At 41.6% G+C, this 7,740-nt stretch overlaps 1 protein-coding gene across 1 annotated transcript in view; it reads right to left on the bottom strand.

The window, feature by feature from the left end:
- Positions 1 to 7,740, bottom strand: part of Cd86 (CD86 molecule) — a 68,117-nt gene that overhangs the window by 46,712 nt on the left and 13,665 nt on the right. The gene's annotated exons all lie outside the window — the stretch shown is intronic.

The raw sequence follows: 7,740 nt of genomic DNA, 5'->3' as shown, positions 1-7,740 counted from the left end.
TATATATATGAATATATATATATATTCATATTCCTGCCTCAGGCCAGAAGCTCATTTTTTGCCCAAACACTCACTGCAAAGCCTGCTGCTCAGTGGTGGAGATGGGGGAAGGTATGTGCTTCTGAGGTCTGTAGCAATGGAGCCCAGAAGGAGCGAGGCAGCCCCCCTGAGCCTTCCCCTTTCTTTCTCAGAGACTGGCTGTGGCCTACAGGGCTGCAGATATGAAAAGTGAGAAAGTGAAAGTTTTTGGTTGTTGACTGGGTTGAGCAGGCTCACCCATGAAAGGCATGTGGTGTGGGAAAAGACTGTGGGCAAGTTATTGACCATCTTAGAGTCTCAGTCTTCTCCACTATGAACTGTGATTAGTAATAGCTTTCCTGGCTGAGCTGTTGGGAAAGACAAATGAACTATTGTGTGTAAATCATCTGGCACTGAGTCTGCCAGGTAGTTAGTTGTTCAGTCTTCACGATTACTTTCCTGTTTTCTCGAGTCTTGCCCAAGTCTCATTCTGACCTTGTCACAAAGCTCTTCCTCCTGTCACTAAGCAGGTGGTGATAGTTTTTCCCAAACAAGGGGCCTATAAACCCCTTGCCTTCCATCCACAGCTTTTGGAACGCACAGGCTCCTGCCTGGGTTCTGCCTCACTGGGCCACTTTGCCTCAGCCACTCTGAGTGCATTTCTTGGAAATTTTATCCTTTATTCAGATAGGCTCCACCTGGGGTTTTCCTCTGGATTTTTACAATCACAGCCTTCTTTGAAAGGATCTATGTGTGTGTGTGTTTTTTTTATTGCAACATATGAGATTACCTACCCAGAGCACAGGATAATTCACTCATATTTCACTTAATTTTCCAGGGACCTCTTATTCTTTATATTTTGCAGTCAAAATAAAAGATAGGCTAAACTGAAAGTGCTGATATCAAAATATTTGAATTGTATTTCCCAAACCCAGCATTCTAGCCACTAGGATTACTTCATTTTTACCTCATATCTCTACTATCATCTAGCATTTTTTTCTTAATTAAAATTTGTTTAAAATCAAATCTTTAAACTAACAACGAAAAATGTAGAAAACAGCATCCTTTGCCATAAAAGAAAAAAAAGATGAGTAAAAATAACACATCACATTGGGTTTGGAAATCACAGAGACCTGTATTCATATACTGGCTCTACTACTATTTCTTAGTGTTCCTAGAGAAGTTGACATCTCTGAGACTTGGACTCCTCCTAGAAGACACGCTGTAATAAGAAGCTCACAGGCTTGCCTTGAGGATTAAATAGTATGACATAGATGTGAGACCTCGCATAAATCCTGAAACACAATAAGTTCTTTTTCTTTTAAATTGTTGTTTTCTTGTTCCCCTTTTCCATTTAATTTCTCTCGTCTACTCTAGTTCCTGCTTAGAGCAGCTTTCTCCTATGCTGCAACAGAAGTTAAAGGAAGTGGCGGGGGACACGTGTGAGGTAGGCAGCAGAAATAAGGGACGATATGGTGTCAGGGAGTTCTCTGACTCTGTGACTTAGAGTTGCTTGGCTATAAGGCATTTCAGAAGCCATCATCCCCGCCTCTCTGCAAGGACCTCTCAATGTCATCCCTGCTAAATGCATGTCTAGTCTTTGCTCTCTCACCTGACATACTGAAAAGGTTAAAAAGTTAGAAAAACGTTTAAAAAATCATTACAAAGCTACCACTCCTTAATTCCCAGTGGCACAAGTGCCATGTAGTTGGTTCTGTCTTGTTTTCTAGGATTATCAGAATATATTCTTGTACCCTTTCATATATAATTGTCCAAATACTTGAAAGCAGATATCATAAACTTCCCCTCACCTAGATATTGTTGGTGTCTGAGACTGTGCCTCCCGGATGTGGTCTCTAGAATCCTAACCCATGGTGGCTCTCCCACCATCACCCTTGTTCCTGAAGAAGTTCACCTGCCTCCTAGCAGAGATGGCTGGCAGCGACAGCATGGAGCATGAGGCACAGAGATCACTAGTGAGTCAGAGATCACATCCACCTTATAACACTTACAGGAGGTTGATGGACCATGATTTTTTTTCCCCGCACAAGTCAGCTCGCTGCCCCCATACACTGTCTTGTTTGTGTCAGTGTTTAGGGTCACCAGCATTCAGCCAATCATCAGAAGGCCTCTTCCCCATCTATGTCATCAAAGCCAAGGACTGGACAGAGTGCAGTGGTGATGAAAAGGAGATTGCGCAGAATAAAAATCAGGTCCTTGTGCTTGGTGAGGAGGAAGTTGCTGGTAACCTCAAAAAGCTGCTTTCTGTGTTGGCCTGCTTCCTCCACTGCCTCATCCCCAGATGTCCTCAGGCCCAGGCTGCAAGGAAAACAGCAGGAAGGGGAGAAGCCACAGTGGCTGCAAGGAGGTAGAAGGCGGATATCTTCCTGACCACCCAACTGCTGCCCAAGAGATAGTTCTCTGGGGACCACATATTCAGGATCTACTGTGTGTGACAAAGCCAGAGACCTGCAAGCAATTAGCAACATCCAAATAATTAGCCAAAATTTCCCACTTCAGCCATGTTTGTTGCTGTGCATATGTGACTTCTTGTGGCCTGAGAGTATTCGAGATCATGGTAGAAATGATGGTTCCAATATAGGATAAAGTCATTTCCAGAAATAATGGCATTATTATTATTGGTATTTTTATTATTGTTGGTACCAGGGATCGAACTTGGAATCTTGCACTTGCGAGGCAGGCACCGGAACCACTGAGCTAAATCCCTGGCCCTAACTGACACCATTATTTAGTGAAATGTTCATTAGCGTTTGTTTCCTAAACTTTCTTAACACAGAAATTAGGAGGATGGGTTCAGGAGAGAGTCAAAGTTTAAGGCTCCTCTTGAAATTTGTGAAAGCTCATGGAAGTAATGATACAAGGGTTCTGTATTTTTAACTCTTCCTCTTTCGAGATGTAAGAGGAAGGGAGGGCAGCAGAGAAGATTTTGGATCCTGTGAGCAATGGAAATCCAAGTTCCCCTCCCTCAGGTCTCTTGAAAAGTGACAGATCACTCCAGGGAGTCAGTGCCTACAGCTTAGGAGGCCAGTCACACTCCCCACCATGACACAGGGATAGGGAGCTGCCAGACTTCACAGGGTCTCAGATAGAGAGAGAACCACGAGCAATAAGCACAGACTAGGGAATTGAAGACCTTGTATCATTTCTCAGGCACCAGGCAAACTTGAATTCTTGCTGGGCTGCAGAAGAGGAAGGGAACATCCTGCATGAACAAGGTGAAGTCTTCTGTCCAACTGGCAGAATGGAGGCTCACGGATGGGATCTGGTTGAGGAAATAAGGAAAGTGATGACCTCTCATGTACCTGGATGCAGGGACAGAATTCCTACCATCGGCAGAGTATAATCCAGGCTAGAAGAACAGGATGTTACTATAAACAGAATTCCTGAACTATTCTCAACTTAGAAGTGATGCAGCTCAGGGCTGAGTCTTTCTCTGATCCTCAGGCTTGCTATGCAAGCTTGACTAAAGTAGCCATCCACAGTCCCTAAGACTTGACTCTTCCCATTTAATAAAATATACCACATGAATGCAAGCTGTAACGATAGGGGAAAATGTATGCTGGGTAGAGGGTTGATGGGAATTGCTGATAGATTTCTTAGATCTAAATCTGTTCTAAATATAAACACTGTTAATTTTTTTAAAAAAACACACATACTAACCACATACATTGATTCCTGGTAAAGCAACGAAATTAATGATGTGACATTTTAGAGGGCTCCTAGACTCATGGGGAAAAAATAGCATCAGTTTCACAGTCCAAAGGTTCACTTCCCCATGTTGCCCATTGGTAATCAAATGCCATACATATAACGTTGTTGGGAAAAATCTCTATTTTTATATTTCTGCCCTGTTTTGACATTTTATGCATATTTCTAATACAGAGCTATAGATTTTTATGTTAACTTCTTAGGTAAATTAAAGAAAAGCCCCATTGATTTCTAAGGGCCAGATCAACTTTTTTAAAAAGGGCTTTCAGTTCCATTTTTCTGGAGGAACATTCTTAGAAATGAAGTGGGTTTCTTTTTTCTTTGAGGGGGGCTATGATCTTATCCTACCCCGAGAGCAAATTTTATATCATTGAGCATTAGAGACTGAATACATTTCTTTCCCCAAATTTTGCAGCTTAGCATTTATGTCATGCAAGTCAAACACCCAGATAACAAGGGGCACTCACTCTCACAACTTCTCACACACCCTACTCTGGTCCTAGGTTATTTTTTTCTGTCTCTCAAGCTACCCTAGGGTATCTTCTTTTATTCACTTTCTCATGATGCAAATTCACACCTATCATTCATGCATGTTAAGAAAGAGGCAACATGTATTATTTCTTAACCTGTATTCTGTCCATTTTTGAACCTAGAACCTGAGACACAGAGAGGCACTTTTTTCTAGCTGTCTTCAAGGGAAAAGTCAGAAAAGTTAGGGACACCAACAGGTATTTGCAGGATTCTGTCAAGTGAATGCCAAGACTGTCTATGCTTTTTTTGCAATATTACATGGCGGCTTAATAAAATAAACCTAAACCTCAGCAGCAAAATGCATTCATTTGTACTGAAATTCGAATCTGCTTATATTAAAATTTATATTGAGGGGGAAAATACTGTCAAAAGGATCATAAGGGCCAGTGGAGAATTGGATCACACGTCAGGAAGTGAGACTAAGCCAGAGAAGGACTGCAATGCAGGGGAACTGAGGGACTCTTGACTCGTGCCATGGATACTGGACACCAGGATATAGCAGCAAGACCACATCTAAAGCACCCTTCCCACTTGCTTGCTTGCTGTGTACTTCGATACCTCCTGGAAGGAGCTAGACCAAGTATCAGGGTTGCATGGGAACTGGTAGTAAGTATGGACTCTAGTGACACACGAAGACACACACTTTTATGCTCCCTTTGTCCCTACCCAACTTTATATCTTAGTAACATTTTCCATCTTTCAGTGAGATCTTAAAATCCACAGATACCATTGCAACATTTAGAATTTCTAATTCTGCCATCATTTGATAAATGCCTAAGTAGCGTACACTGAACACCTTAGACCGATCCTGCCTTCCAAGATGAGCTAAAGAAGAGTGGTTCTGCCCTCTTGGAGCTTGTAGTTGAGTGCAAAATACCTACACCCATCTAATAAGGTCAAGGGATTGGCCACTAAGACATTTTCAACATTCACAATTTCAGTGAGGTATGATGTCTTCATGATTAAACACCACAGTATTAAGACTACTAGGTAAGTTCTAACTAGGTCGTATAGGTCACAGCTAAGAAAAGTTCCCCTAGGCTGTCTGGCTCAGGAATAGGCTTCTCCTAGAGGTACTGGTTCTTCTTCTCTTCTTATCTGAACCTGCATAATCATCACTGGGATAGCACAGTGGAGATCTTCAGCTTCCCCTCTGATTTCATAATTCTGTATTCTGTCTGTTCACTAGTTTACAGGACTTCTGAGAGTTTACACAGAAGATGGCCTATTACACTACAAATAACAAAACTAGGTAAAAATCTTTCCAAGGCAAGTCTAATGTACAGCAGCAAGTATAAAAATTGACACAAATAAACTACCAACATTTGTGAAATCACTTTTCAGAACTCAAAATAATTAAACTTTCCAAAGGTATTACCCTTTCAGTCTTTAGTGTTACCTGAGTTAAATTCAAATTCAAGGAGACTGTGGCTCCGAGTCTAAGGTGGCTCAATGGCTTAAGGGTATGCACTTACATATTCTGAGAAACTGTCATTTTCTTTACAATCCGAGTTAGGAGACATAAATTAAGTAATATTTTAACTGCAAAAATTGCTTGAAGAGTTAAGCTTATTTTTTTTCTCTATATGCAGAGAAGGACATACCATACATAACAAAACTAACACGTTTTAACAAATGTAGCATATTTCAAATTTAGGGAAGCATGAGATCTGTGAAAGCACCTTATGCAAAATATTTATGTAAGAGTACAAATAAGACATGCACTGCAAAGAAAAGTAAAGTAGACTGAGCCATATAAAACACAGCCAATATGACTAAACACATTTTAAAAAAAAAAAGAAATATTTAAAGCTTCCATTTCACACTAGGGGCTGGGGAAAGGGCGCTGTACAGATTGATCTCCCAGCTGCATCTTTGTAACCAGAGAATTGAGCACCCTTGAAATGTGCATTCATTCATGTGTATTTGCAGCTTTCCCACTGGTGGTGAAGAACCACCGAGGTACAGTTTTTGCAGCTTCTTGCTACTCCCTTCAGTGCCTTCATCTGGGAGATTCTAAACGTCCACCACCTGCTACCAGAAGGAAATTTTCCAGTAAGAGAAGATCTCACTCTTGAAAACTGACTACATTTGAGCTGTACTTTTAAGCCTTATGATAAGGTTGGAAACAACTGGAAGTAAGGCTTTCACTGTTTGGGCAGAGGTTTAATGGAAATAAGCCGTTAGCATTTGAAGGACAACATTTGCGAACCATTTTCATGGATTGGAGACAAATAGTGCATGAGAGCTGTACTTTCATTATGCATCGCCTATTTGCATACAAACAAAGAGGTTATTTTTAAAGGAGGTTTTCTGTGTTTTTGTTTTGGTCCCTTGGGCGGACTACTGCCCTGGCCATTTTTATGACGCAGATTGCACACGTGTGTTTCATCACCCTTTCTTCCTCACCACCCACTTCCAACTCACTGGCTGCTAATTTTGGAGTCTTCATCACCCTGTTACAGTAGCCTCCTGGCCGGTTGCCTTTCTCGTCTTTGAAGACTGTCTGATTATGACATTTCTTTGCTTTAGAGACTTGGCTGTCCTTCCCCACCAATTAGTGGTCACACTTCTGAGCAAGACACCCAAGGCCCTTGACAGCCAGAATCCAGTGTCTCCTGTGTTTTTATCATGTAGCCCATACTACTTACCTGTGGGTCCCACCGGGACCACTCACTGTCCCCTGACCCATCTTGCCAAGCTGTTCTACCCGCCTGGAGTTTATCTTTCTTCTCCGCTGCATGTCCCTGCTCTTCCCCTGTTTTGCTACTTCCTCAGGTCCTAGACCACTCCACAGCCGAAGCCTGCCCTTCTACCTCCCTCTTCTCTCACCAGGTCCGTGTCTTCCTCACTCCCAAACCACACTATTTATTTATTTATGCATTGCATTAAAATTCCACTGCTTATATGGCTACCGTGTTCTGAGACCCACGAGAGAGGGGAACATACTCCATAAGCGTTGCATTCCTCGTACTTGGCGTGGTAACACGTTCAGAGTGGGGCTCGCTATGTGTTACTTATCAAGGTCAGTGTCTGTTAACTGATTGCTATAAGGCAGGCACTGTGCAGTACTTCAAGGCACTTTAAGTATTTTAAATGCATTGCTTCATTTAATCTTCACAAAGGAAATGGCTTCAGAGAGGTTAGGCACCTTGCCCATGTCGCCCAGCTAGTGACCTGGAGTTTTTAGTTGAGTATAGAATTGAAGTTTTTAACTTCTACCTGATAATGCTATGTGACTATTATTAAAATGTCAGACCACTGCCCACGTACTTTTCTGACATAATGCTGAATGGTTTGGCACTTTTTGAATATACTGCTTTCTTACTAATTGTGCAACCTTGAATAAGTTACTAAATCTCTCTGAACCTCAATTTCCTCATTTTTTTCCAGTGGGGAAAATGTTATCTAGCCCATGTGATAATATATCTAATTTTTTTTTTTTTTTTTTTTTACTCCTGG

Source organism: Fukomys damarensis, unplaced genomic scaffold, assembly GCF_012274545.1.
Source record: "Fukomys damarensis isolate Sample0158 unplaced genomic scaffold, DMR_v1.0_HiC HiC_scaffold_24, whole genome shotgun sequence".
In the NCBI taxonomy this organism is placed as follows: Eukaryota; Metazoa; Chordata; class Mammalia; order Rodentia; family Bathyergidae; genus Fukomys; species Fukomys damarensis.
This window is presented reverse-complemented; position numbering and strand designations above follow the sequence as displayed.